Source organism: Nicotiana tomentosiformis, chromosome 4 (genome assembly GCF_000390325.3).
Source record: "Nicotiana tomentosiformis chromosome 4, ASM39032v3, whole genome shotgun sequence".
In the NCBI taxonomy this organism is placed as follows: Eukaryota; Viridiplantae; Streptophyta; class Magnoliopsida; order Solanales; family Solanaceae; genus Nicotiana; species Nicotiana tomentosiformis.
Genome location: NC_090815.1, coordinates 46,627,450 through 46,644,062, shown reverse-complemented (window position 1 = coordinate 46,644,062; position 16,613 = coordinate 46,627,450).

The following is a 16,613-nucleotide window of genomic DNA, read 5'->3' as shown; positions in this document are numbered from 1 at the left end:
CTATTTGTGAATGACTCTAATTTAACTAGTCTACATCACCAAAGATCGGGTAAGGGCTCAAATTACCTCAAAGAAAAGGGGTTAGGCACTTTTTGAGGTTCACAACTATGGGTCATGACCGAAGTTTACACTATGCAGGATTATCGAATTACAATTGTCCTAAGTGATCATATAAGTGAGGGAAGACAAGGAATTTAAAGGTTCTATTATGAACACGTGAAAATAAAATCGGGCAACAATTAGACTATATAGATAATCAAGACAAGTCTTTAGAGGTTACAAGGTACAACATGATTAGTCTATATTCAATGACTAAATGTGAACAATAAACATATAAAGAAGGGGGGTCCTAAGTTTTTTAGCCTAAAGGATCACCTTGTACAACATAAATAATACTTCGCAACTCCCTTGAGGTAGGGGTTGCTCATATTATTCAGCGGGCACAGACTATCATCTCCTGCTACCCGATTACTACGTTAAAGTTGTTTACCTAAAGGCGCTCTAATTCAATTCTAGGTCGTGGCCTATGCGTGCACTACTCATCCCATGCCTATGGTCCAGGAAGCTTTGGACCTACTATTAGGTGATTCTAGACTCTACTTAGGATGCTCAAAAATAATAAAACTAGCGCACATTCAAAACATATAGGACTTCACATAAAGACAATAAAAGGCTCAAGTTAACCTCTACACATAGACAGCAAATGCACGTGGCAGCTTACGCAGTAGATAGTTTTTAGAATTAAGACGCATTAGAGTCGTTAAGTCCTATAGGCATGGTTTCTATGTAATTCTTATTTCCAGTATCGTACAAGCAGTATTGCAGCTTTAGACAAACGCATTGGCAGATTAAAAGCATTGCAAGTTCTATACGCATGATCTCTACTTATTTGTATGATGAGATGGTACACTGCTTGAAAGCTCATGATTAATATCGCTGATTTTATAAACATACTGTCTAAGACGATTAACAATACCCAATGGGCAGGATTTCTAACAGTTGACAATTGAAATTGATTTAAAAATACTTTATCCCTAAAGGCACGTCATCTAAGTGTGGCAATACAATGAAGCAACAAAAGTAATTGATTAGTTGATTAAGATCCTATAATCATGATATCTAGATGAACAGTGTACTAAAAGCAATAGAAGCGATTGACCGATTGATCAGTTGGAGTCTAATGGGCATGGTATCTAGATTAACAAAGCATATGTTATTTCATCCTATAGGTATGTTGTCTAAGTGTGCACAATATTAAACCCGAAAACAAGTATAGCAAATACTTAAACAAGCTTTAGACAGGTTGATTGAAGTGTGTGTGTTTTCCTATAAACATGATTTCTATGAGTGTGCAGAATAGGAACACGTCAACGAATATCAAACAAGACAGTTAGATCCTATAGGCAAGTTTTCTACCCGTTCATGCAAAAATTAGAATACCCCAACCCCTTTTCACTAATCTCCCCATCGTTTGTTTATAAATTATTACATGATCAAAGATAAAAGGAGAAGCAGACTCAAATATTACAGAATCGAGATGATTATAGTCCCAACAAATAAAGCAGACTCAAGAAGAGCTAACCCAGCACTGCCTGGGCCTTCAATAGACTCTTTCACTCGAATAGCAGGCCCAGATCCAAACACTTCCCAAACCAGGAGAGTATGCCCATTTGCACAGCCCAAAGCTACACATGAACTCATATCCAGCTCAATAGTTACAATATTGACCAATTTACCAAATAAATTGATAGGCCACACATGGAAATCAACCAAACAGTTCTAAAGCAACAACTCATAGGGATAGGGTTATATGACATTTAGCAGGATTCATAAACACATTGGCATTTCAGAAGCAAGAGTGACAGTATTGATTAAACAAAGAACATGAAACTAGGAGAATCAATAGACTCGATTTTGCAACATGGTAAATGCAACATAGGTTAAATCATTAAGCAGGTGACAACATGCTAAGGATAGTCATAACACTAGGAGGGTTAAGGAGACATGCCACTTTGGCTTAACAGGGTAAACATATTAAACACATATAAGGTGAACATGCTAGGCTTTCTAGAATGAATTCGAAATAGAGAATTAGCCATAAAAGGATTTTAAAAACTTAAGGGTCTAAATCATAAAGGGTCAGATAGGGTCATAGTCAAGAAATGACAATTATACATGACAAATAGGCAAGCAAGCAATTGATGAGAAGCCTAATCATGTTGAGTATAATAAAGAGATCTCACAGTCCAAAGGTATCATGGCAGGAAGACATATTATCTTAAGGTTGAATAGAACAGGCAGACTCAGAACTTAAGCTAGTCAACTATGCATGATCATGGAATCTAAATGTATTAGGATTCAACTAGAAGCATAAAAAATACCAAAGAATGCAGGATTGACCAAACACTAAAGACAAAGCAATGGGTTTGGTTAAAGCATTGCGACAACAAATATGCTTCATGTAAGCAGGTAAGAACAAAGTTCACATAAAGGAATTATCAGTAGAAGTTCATTAAGGCAAATTCTGGGTAGGAGATGATTCCCTAGGAATTTTAGTGCGAGAATCCAGAATAAGGCATGAGAAAATCTCACAATAAGCAGCAGAACACCAAAGTAAACTTAAAGGTACACAGTCATTCAAGCTGAACATATTGGAGTTTGAAAAATCTAGACAAGTTGTGACCCTTGAAGACTCATAATTGCAGAATAGCTACAAAGAAAGTAAAATTGCCAATGATAATAACACAATATTGGAGTCATATTGGTTCAAACAACATGGGTAAGCGAAGCACTGGAAACAAGCAAAGAGGATAGAATTGAAAAGGTCGAGACACTTACCATTTTATGGATTCAACAAATAAATAGAAGATAAAACTAAGTGTCAGCAATAGCTCGAATATCAGCAGCAAAGAGAACAACCAAAAAACCCAAATCCTAGTGCGTCAGAGTTCATAGGAGCCTCAAATGAGCCCCGAGCAGTGCTCGCGCTAGGGAGGTTGATAGAGAGGGTTCCGGTGGCCTTGTCTTTCAGCTGGACAAGGGCTATGAGTATAGAAAGTATAGAAGGATGAGAGTTGAGAGAACAATAGTGGTAACATTAGTTAAGTAATGAATCGTTAAGCCTTAGAGGGGAACGGGAAAGAGGGGTTTATATAGTAGCAAAAGTAAACATACAAACAAGGAAAAACATTCAATTAAACATAAAAAAAGGAAAGAATAGCATGCGAAATCGATTCAGAATCAATTTAGGAGAAATCAGGCGAACCCTAGTTCAAGACATAGAACAAAAATAGTAACAGATCTCACTAAATCTGGCCCATATGGCCTGGTAGTGAGTGTATCAGGTCAGAAACATGAGGACAGTACAAAATTGGAGTTGAACGAACACCCAATGACTCGGCTTCTATAAATAATCGAGTACCAAATATTGTAACATTGAGGAAATGGTAAGAACCATCGTGTGAGCAAAAAAAAAAAAGGGGGGATATGGAAGATTTTCCATGTGATATCGGATTAGGGATGGGATTTGAATTGTTACAACCCAAATTCACGTAAGTTAGATCACGCCGTAAATTAGTCAACGTAAATCCGAGAAAAGATTATCTTTGAGATGATAAGAACTTGATCCTATTGGTCTTAAACGATACAAGAGTGTACAAGAGTGGTTAACAAGTATTAGAAGTTAAACGAATCAAGGATGTTGTAACCCGTATTTTCGGATAAAACTAGAGGTTTTTAATCCCAAGAGGTCATGTTTTAATGTATTTGAATCATATAATATCCGTATCATAAATCTTGAAGTCAAACGAGTTATGAAACAAAAGTTGACAAAAGTTGTCGCAACTTACGTTCATAATTTTACTTAAACTTTAGGTCGAATGTTACTAAGCTTTTATCCCAATTTACTTAGAATTATGGGGTGATCTACCCACAAAATTTAATATCTATGAGTCTAGTTTCCAACGCATTAAACCGTTAGTCGATACGATCTCGGAGTAGAGAGATATTTATTTTTTCGCGAGACTGCGCCAAGCAGCTCTCTATGGGGCCCACATAGGCGGTTTAAGACATATGGATATATATAAGATGCCTCAACCCCATTTTAAGTCATTATTTTTCATTATATTCAGACCTTAGAACCATAAAAACACTCTCTCAAGGTTCTCTCATGATCCAAGACCCAAACAAAGGGCAAACAACACAAATCAAGTGTCGGGAACCCCGTGGCGCTAGTAAGTTTCTTGTTCTTCTTGTTGTTGCTGATTTTTGTATTGTTCCAGCCCGTGTGTGAGGTGGTTTTAAGTGGTTTATGTTCTATAAATACTCCCTCAAGTTTTTAATATCAACCTTAGGTGATTTTAAGTCTTCTAAAGTGATTCTAGTGTCGAAAAACACGAATTGAGTGCTAGTTTCGCTTCCTTGTTCTTGTGGCAGCATTGGAGGGATATTTCGTGGACAATTAATGTCAAATTGGATTTGTTATTTCTGTTTAAAGGTAAGGAACCTCTTACTCTACATGTATTTAAGATTATTCAAGTTGCGGCTAAGTCGTTGAAGCTAGAACTTGTAAAATATATATCGAAAGGCTTGGTAGTAATGTTGTTGGTTAGTGGACTATTTTGGGAGGCGCAATATGATTATTAATAATGTTGTTTGGGCTGTTTGGTGATTGTTTTGACTTGTGGGAAGTCATATAAATAGGGGAGGTGATATCCGTTTCATCGTAAAATAGGTTACGATCGATACATAATAGTTATTACGCTTAAACGATAACGATAGTGTCATTTCTCTTATTGTAGACTAAGGAGTCGTGACATTTTCATAGCATGAGGTTGGGAAGTATATACAAGGTATGTGAGGCTATCCCTTTCCTTATTTTGCACGACTCCGATTGTACATAATGTAATGAACGAGTTTCCAGAGATACTCCACTCTTAGAAGCTAGTAGTACTTACATTGTCTCCCTTCTAATGGAACGATTGATGTTCATGTTACTCCTCTTATTCTTATGTTATCAATGTTGTTGGTACTTCCTGATTCTTATAAGATTCTTGATGAATAGTTGGTCCTAATAATGTGCACGGAGGATACCGACCTTACGTCACTCCGAAAGGTTCAGAATGTGATTCCAATGAGTCTAGCACGCATCATATATATGTATCTATTTTACTCTACCGAGTCGCGCTATAGTCGGCCGGGTACGGCACCTATTGTGCAACCACTGATCAGTTGGGTTTTACCGAGCTCTACCTGGCCGGGTACGATTCTACCGAGCTTGATGATGGTCGGATACGATATGATGATAATGATGCCCATAGAGGCGTATGTTTTAAAAGTTTATGTATATATATATATGTGTGTGTATCATACATTTCATGTCAGTAGTACTCAGAGGTACCCAGATGTTACAGGTTGTATATTCTCTATCCCTGTTTACATTACTGTTCTTACTTATGCTTTCCTGCCCTACATACTCAGTACTTTATTTGTACTGACATCCTTTTTATTTATGGACGCTACATGTCGTGCTGCAGGTCCTGATATATAGGTAGGTGAAGCTCCCCCACTATAGTAGGCTGCCTAGTTCAACGGTTATTGTCGAGATCCCTTCTCCGTACTTGCCGTGGTATTAGTATGCATTTTTGTTATAGACATTATGGGTATGTCGGGGCCCTGTTCCGGCAATGTTGCAGCACTTATGTTCCTTTAGAGGCTCATAGATAGGTGTCGACTCATGTATGGTTTGGAATGCCTTGTCGGCTGATTTTTGTTGTATAGTCTTTCATGGCAACGTAGTAGCTCGTACCTTATATATAGTTTCTTGACAGTCTTGTCGTCCCATGTTATATATGTTCATGCCATTATCTGTCATTTTTGGTTGTTTAGGATTTATGTCTACCATTTATATTGATCTCATCGACCCTTATAGATGATATGAAAGGTTAGATAAAATGTGCGTTGGTGCTCGGCAGGTATGACTGGGTGCCAGTCATGGCCCTCCAGCTTGGGTCGTGACAAACTTGGTATCAGAGCAAGTCTGTCCTAGGGGTTGTCTATGAGCCGTGTCTAGTAGAGTTTTGATTATGGATGTGTAGCGCGCCACATTTATAATCAAGAGGCTACATGACATCTAGGGTTGTTACCTTCTTCCTGAATCTATATCGTGCGTAGAGTTGAGTCGTAAGTGTTCATATCTAATATTCACCTTGTTTTCTTTCAGCGATGCCTTCAACTAGGAAGCAAGCAATTAGTAAACAGCTTGATACAGCTGCAGGAGAGGGTAACAGTTAGGTGCCTCCAGCCAGAGCAGGCCAAAGTGAGGCTCAGAGTGAGATGTCGTCTCATACCTCTCCGTCTCCTCTAGAGGATATTAGGAGGCACCCAGTACCTCCAGTTCCTCCATCTGGCACTACAGACCACGATATGCGCACTGCGGTGCAGTTGTTGACTAGCTTGGTCGCTTCTCAGGCTCAGAGGCAGAATACCGGTGCTGCTGATAAACCGGTTAGTGTGAGAGTTTGTGATTTTATTAATCTAGACCCTTCAGTGTTTACCGGATCAGACCCCAAGGAGGACCCGTACACTTTTATTGATCAGGTTCATCGTACACTGCGGGTTATGCATGCTAGTGATACGGAGGTAGTAAAGTTGGCTTCTTATTAGCTACGGGATTTAGCGATTTTCCGGGATGATAGTTGGGAGAGATCTAGGGGTCCGAATGCTCCTCCAGCTGTGTGGAAGGAATTTTCTGAGGCCTTTCTTTGGCACTACTTGCCAGTTGAGATACGGCGAGCTAGAGCTGATAAGTTCTTGAACCTTCGACAGGGTAATATGAGTGTACGAGAGTATAGTATGCAGTTTGATTCTTTAGCAAGGTATGCTCCCCATATGGTGGCCGATATGAGTGATAGGGTGCACCTGTTCGTGAACGGGTTTGGACCACATCTGATAAATGAGTGCACGACAGCCTCTTTGGTAGAGGGCATGGATATTTTCCGTATTCAGGCTTATGCCCAGACCCTAGAGGATCGTAAGCGCCAGCAAAGGGAAAATAGGGAGAAGGATAGGAGCCAGCATAATAAGGCGAGATTTGCAGGGTATTCTGATGACTTCAGAGGCAGTATCAGGCCCCAGTCTTCTAGGAGTTCGGCGCCACCTGTAGCTAGTGCTCCTCCACAGTTTCAGAGGCCTCGGTATGATCGATTTACCTATTATGGTTCAGGTCATAGTTCGAGGGCATCAGGCTCACAATATCATAGGGATACTAGTCATATGAGACCCCCAACACCTCGTTGTGATTAGTGCGGCAAGGCCCACTTTGGACTGTGCCGTCGAGGTTCTGATGCGTGCTATTCTTGCGAACAGTCTGGCCATATGATGCGGGATTGTCCTAACAGAGGAGGTGGTGGTATGGCTCAGCCAACTGGATCTGTGTCTGGTTCTTCCTCGTTAGTTCGACCTCCAGCACAGGGTTTTCAAAGTCGACATGTCGTGGTAGAGGTAGAGGTGTAGTGCCGAGTTCGAGTGGTGCTCAAAATTGAACCTATGCTTTAGTAGATCGACAGGATCTCGAGTCGTCTCTGGATGTTGTTACAGGTATATTGTCTGTGTTTTCTTATGATGTATATGCGCTGATTGATCCGGGATCTACATTATCATATGTTACACCCTTTGTGGCTAATAAGTTTGGCGTTGAACCTGAATTGATAAGTAAACCGCTTGCGGTATCCACTCTGATAGGAGATTCTGTGATTGCTAGAAGGGTATATAGAGGTTGCACTGTGATGATTTGTAGTCGTCAGACCTCGGCAAATATATTTGAGTTAGAAATGGCTGATTTCCATGTGATAATGGGAATGGACTGGTTGGCCTCATGCTATGCAAATGTTGACTGTCGTACGAAGATGGTTAGGTTTTAGTTTCCTGGTGAACCCGTCATTGAATGGAAGGGGAACATTGCTACGCCGAAAGGTAGGTTTATTTCCTATCTTAAGGCAAGGAAGATTATCTCAAAAGGTTACATTTATCATCTTGTTCGCGTTAGGGATGCGGAGGCGAAGCCACCTACTCTACAATCAATCCCCATGGTCAATGAATTTCAAGATGTTTTCCCAGATGAACTCCCAGGCCTTCCTCCTGAAAGGGAGATTGAGTTTAGCATTGATGCGTTGTCTGACACTCAACCGATCTTTATCCCTCCATACAGGATGGCCCCGGCAGAGTTGCGAGAGTTGAAGGCACAGTTGAAGGACTTGCTGGATAAGGGTTTCATTAGGCCTAGCACTTCACCTTGGGGTGCGCCAGTCTTGTTCGTACGGAAGAAAGATGGGTCGTTAAGGATGTGTATCGATTATCGACAGTTGAATAAGTTTACTATAAAGAACAAGTATCCACTTCCAAGGATTGACGACATGTTTGACCAACTCCAGGGTGCCAAATATTTCTCCAAGATTGACTTACGTTCAGGGTATTATCAGGTGAGGGTTAAGGAGAAGGATATTCCAAAGACGGTCTTCCGGACAAGATATGGGCACTTTGAGTTCTTGGTGATGTTGTTCGGGCTAACAAATTCCCCAGCAACTTTTATGGATCTCATGAATAGTGTATTCAGGCCCTATATTGATGTGTTCGTGATCGTACTCATTGATGACATTTTGGTGTATTCTCGTTCGGAGGCGAAATATGCGGGCCACTTGCGGATAGTATTACAGACCCTTCAGGATCATAAGTTATATGCTAAGCTCTCCAAATGTGAATTCTGGCTGAACTCAGTAGCATTCCTTGGCCATGTGATATCTGGCGAGGGTATTAGTGTCGACCCTCAGAAGATCGATGCAGTGAAGAATTGGCCGAGACCTACAACACCGTCAGAAGTCCGCTGCTTCCTGGGGCTAGCAGGATATTATAGGCGGTTTGTAGAAGGGTTTTCCTCTATATCAGCACCATTGACTAAGTTAACATAGAAAGCTACCAAGTTTCAGTGGTCTTACGCTTGTGAATGTAGTTTTCAGGAGCTAAAGAATCGATTGACATCCGCGCCAGTGCTCACTCTCCCAGAAGGAACAGAAGGTTATGTGGTATATTGTGATGCCTCAGGTATAGGTTTGGGGTGTGTATTGATGCAACGTGGGAAGGTGATTGCTTATGCATCAAGACAATTGAAGAAGCATGAAAAGAATTACCTGACTCATGATTTGGAATTGGCTGCAGTAATATATGCTTTGAAGATATGGCAGCACCACTTATACGGCGTCCATGTTGACATCTACACAGATCACAAGAGTTTACAATACATCTTCAAGTAGAAGGAGTTGAATTTGTGGCAGCGTAGGTGGCTTGAATTATTGAAAGATTATGATGTCGAGATATTGTTCCATCCCGGTAAAGCCAATGTTATGGCAGACGCTCTCACCCGTAAGTCAATGGGAAGCTTAATACACATTGAGGCAGGTAGACAAGGGTTGACCAAAGAGCTTCACCAGCTGGCCAATGTGAGAATCAGATTGTTAGACTCTAATGAAGGAGGTGTTACTGTACAGAATACAGCAGAATCATCTTTGGTAGCCGAGGTAAAAGCACAGCAATATGAAGATCCTACCTTAGTAAGATTGAGAAAGGACATTCAGCAGTGTAAGATTACAGCTTTCGAGATCGGGGGAGATGGGGCGCTGAGATACCAGGGCCGATTATGTGTGCCTAGTATGGCAGGGTTGCGAGAGAAGATTATGATTGAGATTCATCAGTTCCGATATTCTATCCATCCCGGCTCGACAAAGATGTATCATGACGTTAAGGAGCAGTATTGGTGGGATAACATGAAGAAGTCTATTGCAGAATTTGTAGCCCAGTGTCCTAATTGTCAACAAGTAAAGATCGAGCGTCAGAAACCCGGTAGATTGATTCAGAATATAGAGATTCCGACCTGGAAATAGGGGTGATTAATATGGACTTCACTATTGGATTACCTCGCTCTTATCATAAGTTTGACTCCATATGGGTGATAGTTGATCGACTTACAAAATGTGCCCATTTTCTGCCAGTTAAGACAACTTACACAGCTGAAGATTATGCGAAGTTGTATATCAAGGAGATTGTTAGGCTTCATGGTGTGCTGATATCTATTATATTAGACCGAGGAGCTCAATTTATGGCTAACTTTTGGAGGTCTTTTCAGAAGGGTTTAGGCACACAAGTGAATCTCAGCACTGTATTCCATCCGCAGACTGACAGACAGGCTGAACGTACCATTCAGACACTTGAAGATATGCTACGAGCATGTGTTCTAGATTTCAAGGGGGATTGGGATGACCATCTGGCACTCATAGAATTCGCCTACAATAATAGCTACCATTCCAGTATTAAAATGGCCCTCTACGAGGCACTATACAGGAGGAGATGTAGATCACCAGTTGGATGGTTTGAAGTTGGTGAGACAGAATTATATGGGCCAGATTTGATTCACCAAGCCATTGAGAAGGTGAAAGTGATACAAGAATGACTGAGGATGGCACAAAGCAGGCAAAAGTCTTATTCCGATGTCCGACGTCGTGATTTGGAATTTGAGGTTGGTGATTAGGTTTTCCTGAAGATCTCGCCAATGAATGGTGTTATGCATTTTGGAAAGAAGGGTAAGTTGAGTCCGCAGTATATCGGGCCGTACAAAATTCTTGGACGAATTGGACAGGTTGCTTATGAGTTAGAATTGCCATCCGAATTGGATATTGTCCACCCGGTATTCCATGTATCTATGTTGAGAAAATATATTGGAGACCTTTCTCGGGTCGTCCCTATCAAATATATACAAGTTATAGAGGATCTATCATATGAATAAGTGCCGATGGCTATATTAGACCGACAAGTCCGCAAGTTGAGAACAAAGGATGTAGCTTTCGTCAAAGTATTGTGGAGGAACAAGAATACGGAAGAAATGAATGGGAAGCAGAAGAGGGGATGAAGTCTAAATACCCTTACTTGTTCCAGATTGAAGATAACGAGCATGCCGGGGGAAAGCAGGATGCATTAGAAGGTGAAACGGCTCTATGAGGTAAGCAATAGCTTGTGAATATTTTTTTTTAATACAAAATGGTGATATGAAGATAATGTACATATACATAATGCTTTGTATAACCTTGTAAGGCCATAGGTTGGGTTTAACTGCTTGCAAGTTTGGCTAGTGTCCATTTTATAGGGGAAACTCAGCTGAAAATTTTCATCGGAATCCACGATGAGTTAGACTCCCCATAAACCCTTACATTCGAGGACGAATGTTCCTAAGGGGTGAGAGGTTGTTACAACCCAAATTCGCATAAGTTAGATCACGCCGTAAGATAGTCGATGTAAATCCAAGAAGAGATTATCTTTGAGATGATAAGAAGTTAATCCTATTGGTTTTAAACGATACAAGGGTGTATAAGATTGGTTAACAAGTATTAGAAGTTAAACGAATCGAGAATGTTGTAACCCGTATTTTCGGGTAAAACTAGAGGTTCTTAATTGTCCCAACAGGTCATGTTTTAATGTATTTGAATCATATAATATCCATATCATAAGTCTTGAAGTCAAATGAGTTATGAAATAAAAGTCGACAAAGTTGTCGCAACTTACGTTCATAATTTTACTTAAACTTTAGGTCAAATGTTACTACGCTTTTCTCCCAATTTACTTGGAATTACGGGGTGATCTACCACAAAATTGAATATCTATGAGTCTAATTTCTAACTCATTAAACCGTTCATCGATACGATCTCGTAGTAGAGAGATATTCGTATTTTCGCGAGCCTGCACCAAGCAGCTCTCTATGGGGCCCACATAGACGGTTTAAGACATGGATATATATATATAAGATGTCTAAACCCCGTTTTAAGTCATTCTTTTTCAGTACATTCGAACGTTAGAACCCTAGAAACACTCTCTCAAGGTTCTCTCATGATCCAAGACCCAAACAAAGGGCAAACAACACAAATCAAGTGTCGGAAACCCCGTGGCGCTAGTAAGTTTCTTGTTCTTCTTGTTGTTGCTGATTTTTGTATTATTTCATCCCGTGTGGGAGGTGGTTTTAAGTGGTTTATGTTCTGTAAATACTCCCTAAAGTTTTTAATATCAACCCTAGGTGATTTCAAGTCTTCTAAAGTGATTCTAGTGTCGAAAAATCCGAATTGATTACTAGTTTTGCTTCCTTGTTCTTGTGGAAGCATTGGAGGGATATTTTGTGGACAATTAATGTCAAATTGGAGTTGTTATTTCTGTTTAAAGGTAAGGAACCTCTTAATCTACATGTATTTAAGATTATCCAAGTTGCGGCTAAGTCGTTGAAGCTAGAACTTGTGAAATATATATCAAAAGGCTTGGTAGTAATGTTGTTGGTTGGTGAACTATTTTGGGAGGCTCAATATGATCATTAATGATATTGTTTGGGCTGTTTGGTGATTGTTCTGACTTGTGGGAAATCATATAAATAGGGGAGGTGATGCCTATTTCATCGTAAAATAGGTTACGATCGATACATAATAGTTACGATGCTTAAACGGTAATGATAGTGTCATTTCTCTTATTGTAGACTAAGGAGTCGTGACATTGGCATAGCTTGAGGTTGGGAAGTATATACAAGGTATGTGAGTCTATCCCTTTCCTTATTTTTCACGACTCCGATTGTACATAATGTAATGAACGAGCTTTCAAAGATACTCTACTCTTAGAAGCTAGTAGTACTTACATTGTCTCCCTTCTAATGGAACGATTGATGTTGATGTTACTCCTCTTATTCTTATGTTATCAATGTTGTTGGTACTTTGTGATTCTTATAAGATTCTTGATGAAGAGTTGGTCCTAATAACGTGTACAGAGGATACCGACCTTACGTCACTCCGAAAGGTTCGAAATGTGATTCCAATGAGTCTAGCACGCATCATATATATGTATCTATTTTACTCTACCGAGTCGCGCTATAGTCGGCTAGGTACGGCACCTATTGTGCAACCATTGATCAGTTGGGTTTCACTGAGCTTCACGTGGCCAGGTACGATTCTACCGAGCCTGATGATGGCCGGGTACGATATGATGATGATGATGCCCACAGAGGCGTATGTTTTAAAAGTTTATATATATATATATATATATATATATATATATATATATATATATATATATGTATCATGAAGTTCATGTCAGTGGCACTCAGAGGTACCCAGATGTTACATGTTGTATATTCTCTATCCCTGTTTATATTACTGTTCTTACTTATGCTTTCCTGCCCTACATACTCAGTACTTTATTTGTACTGACGTCCTTTTTATTTGTGGACGCTACATGTCGTGCTGCAGGTCCTGATAGACAAGAGACGAAGCTCCCCTACCATAGTAGGATGCCTAGTTCAGCGGTTATTGGCGAGATCCCTTCTCCGGACTTGCCATGGTCTTGGTATGCATTTTTGTTATAGACATTATGGGTATGTCGGGGCCATGTTTCGGCAATGTTGCAGCACTTATGTTCCTTTAGAGGTTCATAGACAGGTGTCGACTCATGTATGGTTTGGAATGCCTTGTCGGCTAATTTTTGTTGTATAGTCTTTCATGGCAACGTGGTAGCTCGTACCTTACATATAGTTTCTTGACAGTCTTGTCGTCCCATGTATGGTTCATGCCATTATCTGTCATTGTTCGTTGTTTAGGATTCATGTCTACCATTTATATTGATCTCGTCGGCCCTTATAGATAATATGAAAGGTTAGATAAAATGTGTGTTGGTGCTCGGCAGGTATGGCCGGGTGCCAGTCATGGCCCTCCAGTTTGGGTCGTGACATGAATGGAGGTGGCTAGGGTTTCTCAGAGAAAGGGGAGAGGATGAGAGGATTTAGGGGCGGCTATCTCAGGAGAATGGGCATTAGGGTTTGGGCGAGGGTAATTAAAAATGAGGGAGTGGTTGTGGGCCGTTGATCATTTGAGATCAACGGCCAGGATTAGAGGAGAAGCAGGGCGGGTCGAATGAACGGGTAGTGACCGGGTTGGATTAACGGGGGTTGTTTGGTTTGGGCTCTAGGAATTTGGCTAAGGATTTGGGGTGTTTAGGACATTAATTTGGTCCGAAAGTTGGCGTAGGATTGGGCTAGATTTTAAATACAAGAAATTAAGGGAAAATAATTTAATAAAATATTGAAAAAATATTATTTATGCAACTTAAACTTTTTTTAAAATAATAGATAAAGGTTATAAAAATATAAAATATTATTTTGATCCTGAATAAAATGACGAAATGCAATTAATTATAAAATATAGGCTATTATTGCAAAAATATGTAAATAGTTTAAAAAATGCAGATGTAAGTATATAAAATGAAGTAAAAATGTTATAAAGCATATATGTGGATGTAAACAATAAATTTGGATGATTAAGTCATCACAAAATAATTTGAAGGAGTAATTAATAAATATTTGAATAATTTAAATGCAAGAAAATTAATTTAAAAGTGCAGAAGTGTAGTATGAGTACGTAAATCAACGCGTATCCAGTAAGTATCTAGCCTAACCCCGAAGAAGTAGTGAGGAGGGGTCGACATCAACACATACTAGTGGTCCAATAAATCAAGTATAATCAAAGTAGACAGGTACGAATCATGGCAAGTAAAACAGTGAGATCAAATATATGTACATAACACGATCCTTAACAGAAGAATAAATACAAAGTCCTCAATAAACGGATACTACCTCGAATGAAATACATAATGGTCAACACCAGATAAAATATCATATCTCAAGTCAGGAAAACTCATAGGTACACTGACTCCTTATCATTATTATGCACGATACTGTCGAGGCGAACGGCCCGATCCCGTAAGAGTAATAGTATGATATCATATCGTGGTGTTCGGCTCGATCCCATAAGAATAGTGTATTCTATCGAGGCGAATGACCCGATCCCATAAGAATATGCACTCTGCCGAGGTGAATGGCCCGATCCCATAAGAATAGTGTATTTTGCCGAGGCGAACGGCCCGATCACATAAGAATATGTTACATGATACTACCGAGGCGAACAATCTGATCCCATAAGAGTATATTACATAATACCGCCGAGGCGAACAGCCCGATCCCATTAGAGTATGAAACTTTGATGGGTCACTAGCCCCGCTCATGAATATACATATGAGTTATAAAATTCAACAAAACTTTAGGACGAATATGCATAACGTGGGAGAAATCCGTAAAGGAATTACAATTTCCAATACTAATCAAGTAGCTTGTCAAAAATCTAAAATAGTAAGTCTGATACTTTACGCAAGTCTAGTCTCATGCGAAAATGTAAATTAAAGCATTTAAATAGGCAAGAATAACTCAAATATTACAATTAAAGCATGACGTGGGTCCAAGTCTATTCGGACATAATCAGGAACTCTAGCATATGCACGGACACTCGTTACCTCATACGTGCGTAACTCCCACAGCGCATAACACATAACAAAGTAGCACCTACTAGGTAATTCCCCCTCACAAGGTTAGATAGGAGACTTACCTCGCTTTGAAATTTGATAACCGGCTCCAACACCTCTCTAATACCTCCAACCAATGCCAAACGATCCGAAACTAGTCAAAGAACGTTCAAACCAATTAAAATATACTCAAAGACTCGTAATTTAACAATTATAAACAATTCCCAACTCCACACGAAAAGTCAAAAAAGTCAACCCCGGCCCACGCACCCGGATTTCAAATATTTTCGAACATAAACATTACTCATAGCACCATGAATTCAAATATTTAATTTATTACCAATTCCATGTCTAATTTCGTGGTCAAAATCCAAAAATAACATTTCTAAGTTTTCTTCCAAAATCCCATAATTTTTACCAATTTTCATATTAAAATTCATATATAATCCATGTATTTAACTCACAATGAGTACGAATCACTTACCTCATGATAGATGATTAAAATGACTCTTCAAAGTTGCCCCAAAATCGGCTCCAATGGAAGAAATGAGATAAAATGAGCAAAGATCCGATTTCAATTCTTATACACTACCCAGACGCCCTTCTTCACGATCGCGGAAACACCCTCACGATCGCGAAGGCCAAATCAGCCACGCTCAGAAATCACTCTACGCGAACGCGAGGACCCTCTCGTGATCATGAAGCTCAGCCTGCCCAAGCCTACGCGAAGGCAAGCCCATCTCCATGAACGTGAAGGCCAAAATCTTAAGCCTCAGAAAATACCTTACGTAATCGTGAACCAAGTCACGCGATCGCGATGAACAACCTTCCAAACCCAGGCCATCCCTACAAACACATTGCGTTCGTGCCTCTCACCACGCGAATGCGAAGAACAACCTGACCAAGCACCGCGATCGCGACACCCTTTACGTGATCGCGAAGAACAAAGTCTTCACCAGTCTACTTAACCCTTCGCGTCCCTGCGTCCGCAATCGCGATGCATACCAAGCACACCAGAAACCAACAGCTGCAAAACATAGAGAAATAGTCCGAAACACACCCGAGACCCCGTCAAATCACACCAACAAGTCTCCATACCTTATCAAAACGTATCCAAAGTCTCGAAATGCCACGAAAAACATTAAAACCATGAATCGACGATCAAAATATCTCTTTTAACTTTTAAACTATCA